The sequence below is a fragment of the Muntiacus reevesi genome, chromosome 2 (genome assembly GCF_963930625.1).
Source record: "Muntiacus reevesi chromosome 2, mMunRee1.1, whole genome shotgun sequence".
NCBI classification, from domain to species: Eukaryota; Metazoa; Chordata; class Mammalia; order Artiodactyla; family Cervidae; genus Muntiacus; species Muntiacus reevesi.
The window spans coordinates 223,219,628-223,237,795 of NC_089250.1; the positions used below are offsets into that span (position 1 = coordinate 223,219,628).

The 18,168-nt window shown below is 42.5% G+C and overlaps 1 protein-coding gene across 1 annotated transcript in view; it reads left to right on the top strand.

Moving 5' to 3' along the window:
- Positions 1-18,168, top strand: part of CDH13 (cadherin 13) — a 978,634-nt gene that overhangs the window by 596,302 nt on the left and 364,164 nt on the right. The gene's annotated exons all lie outside the window — the stretch shown is intronic.

Below are 18,168 nucleotides of genomic sequence, written 5' to 3' on the forward strand. Positions count from 1 at the left end.
CCCACATCTGTTCCTAGGCATCCTGCTGTGTGTAGGTGGGTACTGGTGGCCACAGAGAACCTCCTGCCCGGGCACTTCTGCCCAACCTCTCTTCTCTCAAAGGACCTTTTCATCTAAATATGTACCAAGGAGTTCTGATGTCTTGAAGTTTTCAATCTAACCCCAGAGTATTTATACATCATATGCCTTGGAAAGAGTTTGTCTTTCCTTTTGTAGCGACAAAATAGCATGGAAAAAGTCTAGAAGTTGGACTTGTCCCTTCTGAGCTTGAATCCTAGCTCTGCCCCTTAGCAACCATAACCTTGACTCCCTGCCTATAGGGGAAAGGGTATGTGATTTTGTACCTGGCAGAAGAGAGTTTATATCTTAGTTCTGCCAGTGATTAGGTATGTGAATCTGGACAGTTAATGGTCCATTTTCCTTCGTCTGTAAAATGGGGTTAATACTGCTTGATTTTAGTGTCGACAAGGTGATGCCATTCAATAAAGTGATTGGTAGAGATGCAATCACGTAAGAGCAACTCCATATATTACAGCTATTGCAATTATTGACCTCTTAGGCCCTGTGTCCTAATCTGAAACATAGGAATAATAAAAACACCCAACCTGCATGTTTGATATGAGCACTACAGTAATACTTCTAGAACAGGGTTTCTCATCCTCACCCTCGGCACTCCTGACATTCGGGGCATCCTAATTCTTCCTTGTAAGTTGATACCCTCCAGATGCCAATAGCATCCACCAACCCCAGGTGCAGCAGCCAAGAGCATCTCCAGATATTGCCAAGTGTCCTTGGTGGGGGAGTGGATTCCCTCTACTTGAGAACAATGGTTCTAGAATATAGAAGCAGCACCAAGCCCTTGGGAAGTGTTTCATAAAGAAGAGTAGCCCTATTTCTAACCTATCTATAAGACCATGAAAAGAAGTATAGGAAGCAAAATATTGTATTTGTTTTCTGAACCTCTAGATGGTAATGCAAAAGTGAGAATAGTGGAAAAAATTAAACTTTTTTCAGCATGATTGTTGTTCAGTTGCTAAGTCGTGTCTGCCTCTTTGCAACCTCATGGACTGCCAGGCTTCTCCATCCTTCACGATCTCCCAGAGTTTCGTCAAACTCATGTCCTTTGAGTCAATGATACCATCCAACCGCCTCATCCTCTGTCACCCCCTTCTTCTGCCCTCAATCTTTCCCAGCATCAGCGTTTTTCCAGTGAGTTGGCTCTTTGCATCAGGTAGCCAAAGTACTGGAGCTTCAGCTTCAGCATCAGTCCTTTCAGTTAGTATTCAGGATGGATTTCCTTTAGGATTGACTGGTTTGATCTCCTTGCTTGTTCGATCCCCCTGCTGTCCAAGGGACTCTCAAGAGTCTTCTCCCACATCACAATTCAAAAGCATCAATTCTTCAGCGCTCAGACTTTTTTATGGTCCAACTCTGACATCCATACACAACTACTATGGTCCGACTCTGACATCCATATATGACTACTGGAAAAACCATAGTTTTTACTATACGAACCTTTGTCAGCAAAGTGATGTCTCTGCTTTTTAATATGCTGTCTAGGTTTGTCCCAGATTTTCTTCCAAGAAGCAAGTGTCTTTTAGTTTTGTGGCTGCAGTCACTGTCCACAGTGATTTTGGAAACCAAGAAAATGAAATCTGTCGTTGTTTCAACTTTTTCCCTGCCTATTTGTCATGAAGTGATGCAACCAGATGTCTTGATTTTTGAATGTTGAGTTTAAGCCAGCTTTTTCACTCTCCTCTTTCACCCTCATCAAGAAACTCCTTAGTTCCTCTTTACTTTCTGCTATTAGAGTGGTATCATTGGCATATCTGAGATTGTTGATATTTCTCCCAGCATTTCTTGATTCCAGCTTGTGGTTCATCCAGTCTAGCATTTTGCACGATGTACTCTGCATGTAAGTTAAATAAACACAGTGACAATATATATCTTTGAGGTGCTCCTTTCCCAATTATAAACCAGTTCATTGTTCCATGTCCAGTTCTAACTGTTGCTTCTTGACCTGTATACAGGTTTCTCAGGAGGCAGGTAAGGTGGTATGGTATTCCCATCTCTTTAAGAATTTTCCAGTTTGTTGTGATCTACAGTCAAAGACTTTATCATAGTCAGTGAAGCAGAATTGGATGTTTTTCTGGAATTCCTCTTGCTTTTTTTTATGATCCAACTGATGTTGGCAGTTGAACTCTCCCAAGTTCAACTCCAATACAAACCACTGTTGAGTCATGCCACCAACCTTAAGAGAGCAGTTGTGGTAATGGGATTTGCAATCATTTCTGCTATAGCCCGATGTGTTCAGGGATTGAAAACGGTGACCCCCACTCTCCAGCCCCTTCATTGTGCCCCTTTGGATGATTACATAGATCGGATTGACTTCCTTTGTAAGCACATATCTGTTTTATCTTTGGCATGATTTTTTTCCTATCCAGTTATTATTATTTTTTTCTCTCTCTTCCCCTTGGAGAGGAAAGGTCACTTCACACCTATTATCACTTTCTAGTCATTGATCAAATTTTAAAGTAACAGTAATGTTTCAAAATTTCTCTACCCCATCATAAGAGCTAATTGCACATATCCACAGATGTCTACATAGTTTTGAAGTACTCTGACTTTACTTTTAAACTTATTTTAAATTTATTTTTCTGATTGGAACATTCATTTCTTTGGACCATGAAAACTTTATTTAACCATGATTTCCTCCTTCAAGGTTTCATTGTGTTGGTAAAAAATAAAATTAAAAACTACACTTCTTCAGTGTCTGGAAAGGTGTGGGGGCATAATTCAGCCACTTATTAATAGAAATGGAGGAGGATTATAAAAAGTGTTTTTTTAACCTTAGAAAGAAAAGATAGCCCAACACACACACATACACACACACACACACACACACACACACACACACTCACTCACCTATCTGCCTTCTTCTTCGTCATCTTTTCTCTGGCTATGAGATTAAATGAAGAAGAAATTTTCTTTTCCCCAGAAGTGTTATCACTCAGAACAGCATTTTAGCACTATTATCGTGTGATAACATCAGAGCGAGGAGTAATTATTTTCTGATAATATGTATGCTGCACTTTAGCTGGTTGTGGCAGGGCTTCCATGCTGAGATCTATGAAGTATAGATTATGCATTCCAACACTTATTCAAAATATGTACTTTTATGATTGATGAAGACATGGCACTGTGCCACCTTCATAATTTGCATTTTTAAAAAAATAGTTCTGTGTGTAAATCACTGGTATGGATTATCTCAATTGTAAGTCAAATGGTTCTCATTTAAGTGTTCTAAAATATGCTTTTAAGTCAATTGTGGAAAAATCAGGGAGAAATCTACCTTTACATACTTTTTATGTTTTGTTACTATTCAATATATACATTTTGCTACTTTAACAAAGAAAATGCCAATTCTTATAATATCATTACTATCAAATTAAAGATTAGCCTTTCTCTTCCCAAACATATATTTTGTGCTTAGCTCAAAGCCAGGAATGACATTTTAGGGTATTTAACAAGATACCTGATGGAAAATAGAAATTCTCTATTTGATCAGAGAAAACAAATGTTGAGGATAAATTCAGCTTTAATAAGTCTTGACTTTTTTTTTTTTGTAAGATTTCAAGCCCCAAAAGAGGATTCTGGTCTTATCTGGAGATCTACTATAAAAAGACCTTCAAATTTGAAAATTGCATTTAATCTCTTCATAAAGGGAGTAGGAGTTTTTCGGTATGAGGCAAATGGCAGGAAAAAGACACTTGAGCTCACAAAGGCAAAGACACTGTTACTTTAAAAGGCTTTAAGAAAATGTTAATGCTGAACCTGGATGATTTAAGATGGAAATCCATGAAGAAAAGCATTCCTAAGCCACCATTTCAACTAGGGCTCTGGGTGGATGAAGAAACAGAATCTATAATCTCCTTGGTTATAGGAGATTCCCCTGGTATATGGAAAGTTCAGAGTTGGGTAGAAGCCAGGGGCGGGGTGAAGGGGACTTAGACTCTAAAAACACAGGCCAATGAGGAAACTGTGCATCTTTGTTAGAGCTGAAACTAGAACAGACACTTACTAAGCTGTTGGAACTTCAAGGATCAAATCCATAAGCTGGAGTGGAGGAGTCAGGAATTGGGGAAGGCCCCAAAATCCGCCTGCAATTCAGGAGACCCCCTATTCAATTCCTGGGTCAGAAAGATCCCCTGGAGAAGGAATAGGCTAACCATTCCAGTATTCTTGGGCTTCCCTGGTAGCTCAGCTGGTAAAGAATCTCTGCCATGCGGGAGATCTGGGTTCTATCCCTGGGTCGGGAAGATCCCCTGGAGAAGGGAACAGCTACCCACTCCAGTATTCTGACCTGGAGAACTCTATAGATGGCATAGTTCATGGGGTTGCAAAGAGTGAGACATGACTGAGCAACTTTCACTTTCAGTTTCCAGGGACTCCACAACAAGGGAGGGAAGAGGGAACCAGCGCAAGTCCTGCTGTGTTAGTTGCCAACAAAAGCCCCTTTCTCTGTTCCTGAATCCCCTCCTCCTCTCTCCTCACTACGACAGTCCCCAGAACCACCCCTCACTTGGTCTAGGTGCTTATCAGTCCATATTATAATTCTCTTCTGTTTTCTGTTAATTTTGCCATTTCTCCTGCATGAATGTGAGCCCTGTGAGCATTGAATTTGTGTCTGTTTTGTTTATAGCTTATATCAAACACTTGCCTACTGGTAGGCTCCACAGTGATTTTGCCATGATTAAGGCTGAGATTTGAATCAGGGGTATAGGAAGTTCAGAGAAGATCCATATCAAAGTCAGATCTAAGAGGTGAGTTCCCTGTCTTCAGCAGATGTCCTTTGAGGCCCGACTCAACCTCTAAAGGCATCACCTGCCTTTCTTAAAGTGGGCAAGTGGTATGTCTGATTCCATCACATAGAGAACCTATACCAAGAGTATGAAATAACTCATGGGTGCATTGGCTTCAGCCTTCTGGAAAGGTCTTTTCTCTCCATATGACTCCCATGGGATTTTTTTTTTAAACTTTGCTTTTGTGAGCTCCAGAAATCCTTCCAGACAAATGGCTGGTTCATTTCTGAGGTGGTGATTTATGTCCCTGAAGGAATAATTCTCAGTGAAGGTGTCTCTCCTTCATCATAAAGGAATAACAAAACATTTATAAAAGGGAGACAGAGCTTCAGATGAGTGGGTATAAAAGTTCTGCACAATATCAGTGGTTGAAAGAATATGCATATATTAATTAAGAATTCTGACATACTTCTTTTACAAGGTCCCTTATGAAAGATAGACTATTTTCCACATTTACTTTGTGTTGGAAGTGACAGATGAAATTAATATGCTTCATAAATTGCCATCACGGAGGGTCAATTAACAAGTGAACTAACCTTGTGAAAGTCATTTTGAAAGACTAGTTATGTCTATAATATTCCCTGTCAAATTAGGGAAAAGTGAGAAAATTAGAAGGCTGTCAAATAAATAACAGTCTAAGATACTGAGTAATTGCATTTTTGATAAGGGAAATTAGTTTCCACGATTGTTGTTTTGAGTAACAGGAAATGAATCATGGAAGTACTGAAGATTTTAAAATCGCATGTGTGAATTTGCATGTGTGCACATAAGTAGGTGTGGGTAGTGGATGTCTGTATACCTCTGAATGCACATACATGTACAGCGAGGCAGAGAGGACAGTCATATGAAGGTTCAGATTGGAAGTTTTAGTAAGATAGGTCTGCACTCCTTAGCCAGGCCCATCCCTAGTTCCTCCCCCAAGGCTGTTCTCCTTCAGGTACCGCACCGACTCCCACCGCTCTCTCCTCTCCTCACTGAGCCCCCCTTTCAGTCATTTGCATCTCTTCCCCTCGGGCCTTCAAAATTAGTCCCTGCGTACGTGCTCTGGGCTGGACAGTGTCTTTGTCCCTGGACAGGCATAGTTGCTTCCACCCTCATGGAGCTGAAACTGAACCCCCGAAGGAGGGAACTGAACTGAAGTTGAGGCTTTTTCTCTGCTGTACATTTGCCTCAAGGCTATAGAAGTACCAGGGAAACAGACCCAATTGGACCCAGTTTATAGCTATGGCAGGCTGATTCCATGGCTATTTTCAACCCAATGCATAGCCCAGACAGTTCCAGAAAGGCCACAACACACACACAAACACAAGGTGTGCTTGGAGAAAGGCCATCCTCTGCCAGGGAAGACACAGCTGTGGCCAGCCCCCCCCTCTATCCCCCCAGCTCCTCTGACATCACAGTTTCCTTCATCAGAACCTTGTCGTGGCTGTGATATCCTGCTCATGCCAGTTAGATCCTTGACTGCGTCCAAAGTTCCCGTCTGCCATATGAATCAGCAGAGCTAAAAATTCATTTGAGGTCTTGGTTGCTTGTCCCCATCCCTCCAAGACCTTTGTGAGACTTGGAGCCAGTCCACTCTCTTATCAGGATGTGTGCTCCCCATGTGTGAAATGAGGCTGCTTTGTAGCAAGGAGAATTGGTAAAAAAAACATTTTTTTAGTAAAAGTTGTTATATTCATATGAACACCAGAGCCCAGCACACATATGTGTGTGGGGCAAATGTTTTTTTACCAAGTCCTGTTCCTTCCCCTAGACTGTGTCCTTCTGTCTCCCTCTTGTCAGGGAACTTCCAAAGGCACATGAACTGTGTCTTTGTGCGCACAGTATGTATACACACATATTCTCACGTGCACGCACAAGCACGTGATAAAGTAGGATCTCCTCTTTACAGAGTCAGAAACTGAGGGGACGTGAGTTGTGGGAGGCCACCCCTTCAGGACTGACTTGGGGCTTGAACCCAGTCAATCTGACTTGTGCCCTGTGTGCTACCCTGAAGGGTTATTTCTTCACGACTAACCTCCTCAGCTGGGAAAAATAGAACCTTTTCCTAATAAAGGAAAAACTCTTGCAAAATAATATGCCCCTGCATTTTGATTTCTACTGGCTGACTGACAGATTCCTATTCCAAGGTCCTTTTTGTGTTTTCTGCCCTTGGCTGCACAATCCACTTCTGTCCCTGGTCCACCCACTGCAGGCAGATGCAGAGGAGCTGGCCAAGCGCGTACACACACCGATGTGGCCCAGTTCCGAGTAACGTGCTCTCGTGAGCTGCTCAGGGCTCTCTGTTTGATTGAAGGACAGACAAGCACTGGCCAACTTAGGCTGTAAGAAAAGCGCTGGATGAGGCTGGCTGTACTCTACACATTTAAAACCTGACAGCTGGGTCTCAGAAATAAGCTCAGTTCTGGGAATTCCAGCCAGAAACTTGAAGACTTTTTTTAAGGCAGAACCAGTAGAATAAATTTTTGCCACCCACCTTCCATCTAAGCTCCCTTTGCATCATTTTGGGGAGAGAACTTCTGAATGGCTCAGGGTAGATCATGAGCCTGTCTCTCATGGGCAGGACTGGGGGAAATAACATTGTGATTAATACTCCCTCCAGAACGACAGGAGACTGGGGGAAGAGTTAATGATCCAAGGATAAGCAGAGTGCTGTTACTTATTCCAGCATCTAAGGAGGTCAGACTTCCAGATATCCCCCCAATGTACCATGAAACAAAATAAAACCAAACAAACTTAATTGCCTATCTGTGGCTTCCAAACCTAAGCTGCAAATCTGCAGGCACAGCTCGTGAGTGTGACAAAAGCCAGGAGTTCACCTCAGAAAATCTGCACTTAGACCCCAGCCTGGCACCACTCACTGTGCTACCTTGGGTTAAGGGTACATCGTGCCAGACCCTGCTGTGGAGTGCAAGTTATCCCAGCACATCTCCCGGGGGTCACTGTGGGATCACAGATGACACAGCTTCTCAAAGTGCGTGGGCAGCCCATACTCAGCCCATCTGGGTCTAAGGAGGAAGTACTGACATTAGGGTCTCAGATAGCAAACGAAGCCCAGGAGCACATTCACATGTTTACACTCTGTTTGAAGCACTTGTAAATATCTCTCCTGGGCCATTTACTTTTGTATAGTTGGGAACAGTGAATAAATAAGTCTTTATTTTAAAGGGGAGTTTTGAATTCTGAAGGACTAGCAGATTTCACAGCTACTGATATCTTGACAGATGTGTTGGTGACTTGAAATCTTTGAGTGCGGTTGTCTTTGAAATTGCGGATACTGCAACTGTGGGTGTTGATAACCTGCCTGATATACGCGGCCCTTTCTACACACTGCCCAGTGTAACCCAGCCATCCTTCACATGCGTACTGCCTCTAACGTTTCAGCCAACAACTGCCTTTTCAAAGACTGTTCCATACTCATAGCCCAAAAAAGCAGTCAGACTCCTCAAAAAAGAGTGAAGCTGTCATTTTCAGAAGTTTTCAGCCCAAAGTTGAAGAACTCAGACCTTGGGAGATTTTCAGAAGAAATATTGGCGTAGAGTGTTGGGTGGGCTGTGCCGGCAGATGACTTTCAAGGATTTTCACGAGCATAAAATGTTTGAAGTCCTTGGCATTACCAATTTACAAAGCGGGGGCTTTAGAGGGACACAACTTATAATGAATTATAATTGCCTGATATTCCATTATTTTAGTTGATGTTGTTAAACAACAGAATCTGGAATTGGCTAAGGAAGAACAGTTATTTGAAATATGTGCTGTTTTGAATAAACTGATCCTGACTTAATGAGCTTTTACAGGGTTTTATGCATGACTTACTACCCATATTACATTGCTAAGGTAAGCTACTTAAAACTATGGTGCAATATAATGTTTTTCAGTTCATTTGTCTGTTGCATTAATGATGGAATATATTTTCCAGCACACAAATCCTATTTATGATCAAGACATTGTTGTTCTGTAGATCAACTTAAACCCTTGCACAGTGTAATTTACCTGCTGTCAAATCTCATTTGAAGAGCTGTTGTCTGGCATTGCTCTAATCAAAAACATGCCCAAGTGTAATGAGCTATGCGTGTTGTGTCTAGTATTATTTATTTCTAATGAACTTTTGTTCACCCCCCACCACACTTTGGGAAACTGACAATCTATAATGTTTTCTATGTTCTTCTTCTTCTTTTTTAAACCAATTATCTTCCCAACTGGGGTAATGATTCACACACACACACACAAAAAGTGAATATTTTTGTTCTTCCCCAATGTGGCTTAATGGAAAACAGCTGACTAGAGAAATACATGGAAGGAATATCAACATGATTCAGTGTTAAAAACAAAACTGGTGGTTAATAAGACAAGTGATTTACTGAACTAAGATAGCTGCGGTAAAGTTAGATCAGCAGACCTCAAGGATGGAAAGTACTGTTGGGTTTGGGGAGCCTTGGCTGGTTTGTGAAATGCAGTCTGTATGTCCCATCCTGGGCAGAGTATCCCCTGAGACTGCATGTCAGTGTGTTTAGCTGTGCAAGTTATTGAAGCTGTTTCCATTTGCTCAAATCATACAGCTGTGCCTAAGTGGGTAGCTCATAGCACAGGCACACTTCACCTTTCTGTGGCCGTTTCTAGCAGTGTACCCCCAGTGGATGCCTTCTACCCTTCATTACAGGCAGAAATCCAATCCCCCAGATCACGAGGAGTTAGTTAGATCATGTGCACACTGAGTTTATGCAACGGCAAATGTTTTGCTTGGAAAAAGGGAGCGAGAGAGCCACGGAAAGCCACGTCATCTGTGTGACTGGTTCCTCCCCTTTCTGCTCAGTAGACACCTGCCTTGAGTGAGGGGAGGAGCAGCCCGAACCACTGCTGTGATCTCAGGGTGAGACTATTTCAAAGCTGTATGTCAGATCATGTTCATCCACACCCCGTGGAGATAAGCCCACACTTCATCTGAGGCTCCGGAAGGTCAGCCATCTGTTCTGACCATAGGGACAGAAACGGGGAGATGCTTCCGCACTGTATCTCTGTGTGAATGTACTGATTTCAGAAGGAAGTTTTGCGGTAGTCTTCACTTCATGTGTTGATTTTACATCCTAAACATTACATAAGACACAACCTCACTCTTAGAGCTTTGGGGCCCTGTACCTGAAGTGGGGTCTGTGCACAGCTCTTTCATAGTGTCTTCAACTTTGTTTGATGTTGCCTGTAGGTTCTTGGGCATTTTCCTTCTCATCTTCAGCCGCTACTCTGGGCAGCAGCGTGGTCTATCCTAGAAAGGATGTGGGAGTTTGAATCCATAATCCACCCTGTGTGTCCTTGGACACTTACCCTCAACCACAAAACGGACACTCCTGCCAGTGTGACAAAGCATCAGTGGGGAATAACAGAGTTCCAAAATGCAGAAGCATGTCCACCACAGAGGCAGCCTGACCACGCATGATGCCTCGTATAACTGTGACCGTCATGCATCCTAAATTCTTATGTGGAAGCCCAAGATTCAGCACTTCTACTGAATCCAAGGCAGACCCTTAGCTTCTTCAGCAGGGTGAGGTCCATAGTGCTGAGAACTGTATTTGGGTGGAGCTGACATATCTGAAGTCTGACTGATTACACTGAACTTCAGTGTCTTAGCTAACTGTGCTGGGGACAAAGAAACAAATCCAGAACAATAGTACAGAACCTTGGAGTCAGAGTTGTGTGTATATAAACTCACCTCCAAGTCCACTGTGTGTATGCTAATTATTTCTTTGTCATCAATCTTTCCTCTGTCTGAATGACTAAGTAGTGATAGGCATCATTTGGCTTAGTAATACTACACAGGACCTATAGACATGCACTTGACCATCACTTTGTGCCCTCTGAAAGATTTCCTTTTGAGGGAAACAAACAAATCACTGAATGTATTAGAAACTCTGGATTTAAAAAAGAGTTAACCTAAGCTTTAAGAAAACTTTAATCCTTTTCTCAATACTTTCTCTTTATCATGGAGTTCTAAGTGTTTCTTTTCATATTACCTAGTGATGTTTATCCTGGGTCACTCATTTAAATCTTGTGGTTTCAAACAATGTTCTTAGGTGACCATCAATTTATATCTACATTATTGGTGTGCCTGTTATCCTAGTGTATGTTCTTTCAGCTCATTTACTCATTTATCCATCCGGTTGGTCAGGATTCCATGCCAGAACTGTGGTAGATTCCAACTTAACATAGAAGAACAGACACAAAATGGTCTTTGCCCTTGTGAGAGGTTATTACTTGGAAGTCATATATTAAAACATATATACAAATACTGAATAACTGCCAGTAATTGGCACGCTGACCAAGTTCGATGGGGATCTAGTTTAAACTATTTCATATATGTCAAGGCTCTGGATTTTCATTTCATCATAAACTGGGAGAAAAAAAGGAACAGCGTCAAAGACAGACAAGGCTACTACCTAGAGTTGGAGGGAATCAGCCTCACCCCAACAACAAGGGTGGAAGTGGGGCAGGTGGAGGGCAGTTGGACACATTCATAGATGTACTAGGGAACATGGTCATAGTGCAGAGTAGTGACGGCTGCTGAAAAGATACAGGGGGACAGCTCTGCGGGAGAGGTGAAATGCCTCACAAGCTAACTCACTGCATTTGGTGCTCTGACCAGAGTCTAATAATAGTAATACCAGCAGTGTGCACCCTCACTGTACTCAGGCACTCTGCATGGAATTCTACCATACATTTGATCATGGCACGATTGTTTAGTTGGGGGTTTTACTGCAAAACAAAATCACAGTGGTTTACAGCAATATGTATTTATATTTTCTTGTCCCCATGTCTGCTGGTCAGTGGAGGTCCATCTACTGGGCTGTATTCTAGGTTGGTTTGGATTCCAGGAAGTCCCATGTACTTCCTCCTTCTCCTTGAGCAAGTGGCCACCCAGCTATAAGAACCTAGCAGAGCGGATCTCAATCCAAGGTTTTTAGGGGTCATCTGGCAATGCCTGGAGATGTGTTTGGTTGTCACAAGTTAGAGAAGGGAGTAATTCCTGGTATCTAATGGATATAGGCCAGGGATGCTACTAGACATCCCACAGTGTTCAGGATGGTCCCCTTCAATGAAGAATTATTTGGCCCCTAGTGTCAATAGTGCTGAGGTTGAGAAACTCTGTCATAATGGATGGCAGAAGCCCCAAAGGCCAAGCTAAGCTATATGAACACATTTAAAACTTTTGCTCGTGTCACATATGGTTGAATTTCATTCACCAAAGCAAATCATATGGCCAAGTCCAAAGTCACTGGGGTCAGACTGTGTACTCTTCCAACTTCCCTGGAGGTACATGTCAGTGAGAGCTGGTCAAGAATCACAAAGAATCCTGTCTACTGTAGCGATGCTCCCACTCACAAATGAAGGAACCAAGGCCCAGAAAGACTGAGTAATGTGTTCAAGGTCACCCAGCTAATAGCTGGAACCCAGGCTCTGTCCTAGTCCCATTCTAGGTGGTCTGCACTGCTTCTGTGTGGATTTGGAGGTTTTTAGCCAAAGGAGAGGGCACTGGAGGCAGCTGCCATCAGCCTCACCTTCCTCTCTGTGTAATGAGGATATTGAGAGTAGCTGGAGAGGTTGAGAAGATTGCAGTGTGGATGATACTACAGTGCCTAGAGCATGCTGAGTAATTGATAAACGTGAGGTACTGCTGTTGCTATTGTTGAAAAAGACAAGGTGAGGTGGGTTTCTTCCCATTGAGGATGCTCTTTGAATGTGAGTTGTCTGGGGAAATTGATCTACCAGCTCTTTTTTCCAGGCTTTAAATCATCCCATTTTGTGTATCTTTTTGGTGAACTCTAGCGTTTAGAGACTGTCTGACCTTCAACTGTTGGTTAGAAGTCATGCCTACTGTTAAAACTGAGTCATCTGTCTTTCATCTTCTAAAGGCAATAAGCTAGGGATTCACATGGAATTTAGACAATCAAAACTTTTTGAGGTTTGATTTAAAAGAAAGATCCCAAGTGAAACCTTGTGATTCTGTCTAACACAAGTCACTGCTTTCATTCTGTGGTTCTCACTGGGTCTTGAGGACATCCTGAACACAAGCTCAGTAATCCCAGCATGGCTCCCTGACTCCGCTTAGAGGTGGTTACCAGTCTCAGTGAGTTTGTTGCTTTAGCATCTTCCCTGTATGGTTGCATGGAATCAAAGGAAAGGGCTTCTTGTTAAGTTCTGGTGTCATCCTTCTGAACCCTGGGACTGTATGCCAGGAACGAAAGGCCAGGTGTCGGCACTCTTGTATACGAGCAGTCTTCTCTGTCAGAGGTCAGACAGTGATGTGACTACCCCTTAAAGTCACTGCTGGCATCTTTGGACACATTCGGGTAATCCAAATTATTGTTCCAGACCCTGTGCTGGGCACTGAAACATTGGAAATGGGTAAGACCTTGTCCCTACCTCTGAAGGGTCCCCAGAGACAACAAGAAAACTCAAAAGCAAAAATCATTATTGCATCATTGCTCTTTAAGGTATATACAGAAGGCAGAGTAATAGGCAGACTTCAGAGAGACAGTAGGGTCTGGACAGAGTGGGTAGGATGGAGAAGAGTTCTCTAGATAGGCACCTTGCAAGCTCAGCCTTCTTTCCTGCCTCATTGTCTCTTGCTAATGGTGGACTGGGATATGTTTTATTTGGGGGCACATATTTACCTACTAACATAACTTCCGTTCTCCATTAAAAATCTTTGCATGTTCCAGTGTCAAGGGCTTGACTTCTAGAATTTTCTTAGATATTCCCTCTGTTCATTGCCCAATGTTTTCTTCCCAGCAAAGGCAACATTCCAGTTTTTCTCTTTGCAAAGTAGACCCCTAGAAGTCATCAAAGTTGTGGATGGAAAGTAGATGAATCTCGTTCCAGTGAGGTTGTTCCTCTTGCCCTACTATGAGCACCCCCTTCTGGTCCTGGTTTTGTGAAAATCAGAATGAATTGGGTATAGGAGAACAGGAAGTCATTTCTTCACAATTTATTTCTTGAGGAAGTATAAAACATTATAATCATCAATACGTTTCATTAAGAGAAGAAGATTTAAATTATTTGACAAAACAAGTGATAAAGGAGTGAAGCAAGTTTCATTAAACATTGTGTCATCTATGCAAAGCTGAAACAGAATGGGAGAAGCACAAAAACAAAACAAAACAAAAATACCAGGTAAGGGAGAAGGCAGGTGAAGAGAAAGAAATTGTTGATGGATCTAAGAATGAAAGGACAGGAAAAGCTTTAACAGGCTCTAAGTTAATGACTGGGTCAAGGTTAAAATTTAGGTAATAATTGAATGGATCACTGTTTCCAGTTCTTCACCAGCTCATTCAAAACCTTCCAAAACTCTAAGGGAATGAAGTGACTCTTGCTGCCCACCAGCAGCAGGAGATAGGCATGGGGACTAGGCTTTGGAGACCACTGCATGTGGCAAAACTGGTCATACCTGAATTGAACTTTGGCCATCTTGAACCATATACTCTTTGTAAGAATCAGTCCAAAAAAACAGGACTTCTCAGCCAAGATCCATTTGGGGAAAGCAGAAACCTTTGAGACTCAGACTTGCTAGCATGTGGTAGGCCGCATATGGGATGAAGCATTTGTCTGATGTTAGGATGAAGCCTTTGTCTGATGTAGCAGTAAAACAAATAGGTCCGAACAAATGACAGAAATCAGAAAATAAGTTTTAAATGTTTATCACCTGTGAGAGTGTTGTCCTGCTCACCTCAATTAAAGTAAGCAGTATTAAAAAAAAAAAAAAAAAAAAAAGCCTTCTTTTATTTCTATGAGAAGTGATTTTTCTCCTGATAAAATATTCTGAAGATATGTTTTTCAGATAAGCAGTGCTGGAAAGCAAAAAAAAAAAAAAAAGTAAGAAATCCAGCTACTTTTGAGATTCTCTTGCCATTAATTTCAGTTGCAGATGAGAGGAAGTGTAAGGAAGACCAAGTGTAAGGAAGGAGAATAAAAACCTCCCACTGCCAGGCAGGCAGGCAGGCAGGCCCATATCAAAGCCCAACAGATCTTTGGCTTGGTTAATAAAAGTTAGGAGTTACTGGACTGAGTTAGGGATGCAAGGGTTTAGGAACTGTTATGGAATAAATCTGAAAAGAAACAATAGCTCAAAGCCAATAACCTAGTTTGAATTTGAAGTCTTTACAAAGCTCAAAGTTATTAAAAATGTGCTAAAAGAAACGTAAGCCATATGATGCTACCAGGTAATACTTTAATGAGAACTGAAGGTTAATGAAACATTTGGTAATTCACTGACAAAGTGCATGGAATCCAAATAGAAGGAGATTGAAAGTAAAGGACTCTGCTGCCTCTCACCTTAAGCTTTGAAAACTAGCTTCTGAAGGGCTCGGCCTAAAGTTGCAAAAACAGGCATCTGTGCCCACAAGGAACCATTGTCCATTATTAATATGCTAATTTAAGTCTGCTCACCTAAAATTACCTTTCTAAAGTTGACTTTGTCTTACACCAGTTTCTTGACAGAGTTGGCCAGAAAGCTCTTGGCAATGTGCAATTTCACAGAATTAATTAATAGCACAGAAAATTGATCAGTTTGCAAGCATGTCACACATCATTCATTGGCAAAGGAATTATTTAAATTGGTGTTGACTGCTAACAGCTACACAGCTATATTTCTTGCAAAATGCTAAGGTAGTAAAAAGGGAAAGGACAAACAACTTCTTGAACCCAAACAATAGAAAGATTTCCTAACTTTGGAAGTGAAAGGATGTGAAGATTGGCTTGGAACCACTGGTCACAAGTGTTATGAGTGTGAATACCCATGACTTGGGAAGTTATTGCAAATGAGTGCAGATATAAGAAAACCACAGGGCAAGCATAGAAATGAAGGACAGTCTCACTCTGCCTTAGTTTGGGATAGAAAACGGGTAAATAAAGAACTGTTTACATGTGAGTTACTGCCACCTTAGCAGGTTGCCATGTAGAACAGCCCCAAGGCTGTAATACCTTCTCTACTTTCTTTTTTCCTAGAAAATCTGGGAATCTGGAATCTTATTTAAACACTCCTGCTTTAAGATGTTGGCAAACAGGGTTTTAGACATTGTAAGGACTAGCTCCATGTGAATGCGTTAGGGCGAGCTTCAGCCTGTGAGTGGCCAGCAGGAGGAGCCTGGCTCAGGTGTTCTGAGTGAGCCAGGTCAGGCCATCACAGAGGGCAGGACGTTCAGCATGGCTGGCTGTAGACCAGAAACTCACCTAGAGAAAAAATAGCCAGTCTCAGGAAAATAAGGGGCTCAGCACCCTGGGATAATTGAGAGGGCTCAGAAACACCTGAGGAGTGAAACCAAGGCCTCCAGCTACAGACACATTAAGTCTGTCGATGCGACTGGAGATGAAATGGGAGCCTGTGACATTTGCGAGCCAACATGTCCCTGGAGAAGCCTCCGGCACAGGGGAAGCAGCGCTGGCTGCTGGACGGGAGTGATGAGGGAGGCACACAGGGCACCTGTGGTGAGTAGTCGTGGGGCAGCCGGAAAACATAACTGAATGGCTAGCTTTGGGTGTATTGGTCATGTCTGTCCTCAAGAAGACAAGCACAAATGCCCTCTGGTGCATTCATCGTCCAGTGAGTGTTCGTTTGTTCACTGATTGATTGATTTCATTCATTCAATCAACAAATACTGAACACCTAGTATATGCTAAAACTGGGGAGACAGATATGAACACCAAATCAGTCTTTACACTCAAATAGTTCAGGGTCCGAGGGAGTCATGGCAGTATAGCCTGCACACAAAACAATGCCCAGAGTCTCTGCAGGGAGCTGTGGGCACGCGAGGAGGGATCTGAGTCAAGAAACCTGCCAGAGGATGTAGCATCTAGACTCGCTTTTACTAATGGGTCCATTTTTAAAAACTTCATCCAGCCTGGAGACTGCAGTCATTATAATGTCAGGACCGTCTCCTACTCTCTCAGTACCCACAGGTTATAATTAAGCACAGATATTCATTCATCACAATGATTCCAAGCCCCTCTGGAATTGATAACTGCTTCCTGAATTTTCAGAGAAGGATTACAGTTTGTTTAATTTAGTTGGTATTGAGTGTTTGTCCTTGAGTTTTAATTCTCTGAAACCTGACATACACATGGAACATACTGCTTTATCCTGAAAAATAATTTTATATCCATTTATCTAATTTGCCCCACAGAGGAGGTCGGTCGAGTGTTACCATGACCATTGCAAATGAGAGAATGGAGGTGATGATTGGCCGAGAGGTCCCAAACCAGGTATAGCTGTGATAGATCCAGGATTAAAGCCAGAATCTCCTCCTCTCAACCTCTGTCTCCAAAACACAAAGTTAAGTGGGATCTACCATTCTGTAAATGTTCTGAATGAACTTTGAGTTTTCCACACTGCTGTTCCATAGTGGAAATTACTACCACATTGTCTGTGATCATCAGCTCGCCCCTGGACACCTTCAGAAGATTCCCAACCAAGCTGCCCAGCCCCACTTTTACCCTTCAGTCCAATATCCCCACATCTTCCAGAATGATCTTTTAAAATTCAAGTCTGAGTTATTCCCTCACCACCATCCCCTACCTCCTGATCCATACAAGGGTTTTTTTTAATGGCTTTATTGAGGTATAAATTCCTACACCATATGCTGAGAGTTTAGCTAAGCTGCTCCATGGTACCGCTGCCTCCTCGGCATCTGTTTTGTTTGACCAAGCAGCCCGCGGTGACCTTACCCTGACACCTGGTGCTCAGGCAGGTGTGCGCCCTGGGTAACAGCCCACAGTCACTGCGCCTGTGAGTTCCTGGTGTGACTTCCCCGCAGCCCACGGGTCAGTGCTCTCCCCTCACTCACCTCTTAGATAAGACCCCTGGGAAGTTACCAAAACCCTGCTGTTTGGATCTGAATTTGCCAGTCTGGCCTTAAGCCCAGGAACCCCAAACCACTTCGCTTCCTTTTCTTAGCAAAGGCTTGTGCCCCAGGTCCCATTGCTTTCTGTCTTCATTCTTAACAAACTATATTTTAATGGTCTTGACACCATACAGTTCACTCATTAAAAGTATACAGTTCAGTGGTGTTCATTATACTCATGGAGCTGCATAACCACCACCACAGTCATTTTTAGAATGGTTTCATCACCTCAAAAGAGACTCTGTCCCCATTAGCAGTCTCTGTCCTCTCCACCCTGAGCAGCCACCAGTCTCCATTTCATATAAATGGGATCATATAACATGTGGTCTTTTATGAATGGCTTCTTTCACTCAGTATAATGTGTCCGCCCCTGTTGTGGCCTGTGTCAGTGCCTTGTTCCTTTTTATGGCTGAATAATGTTC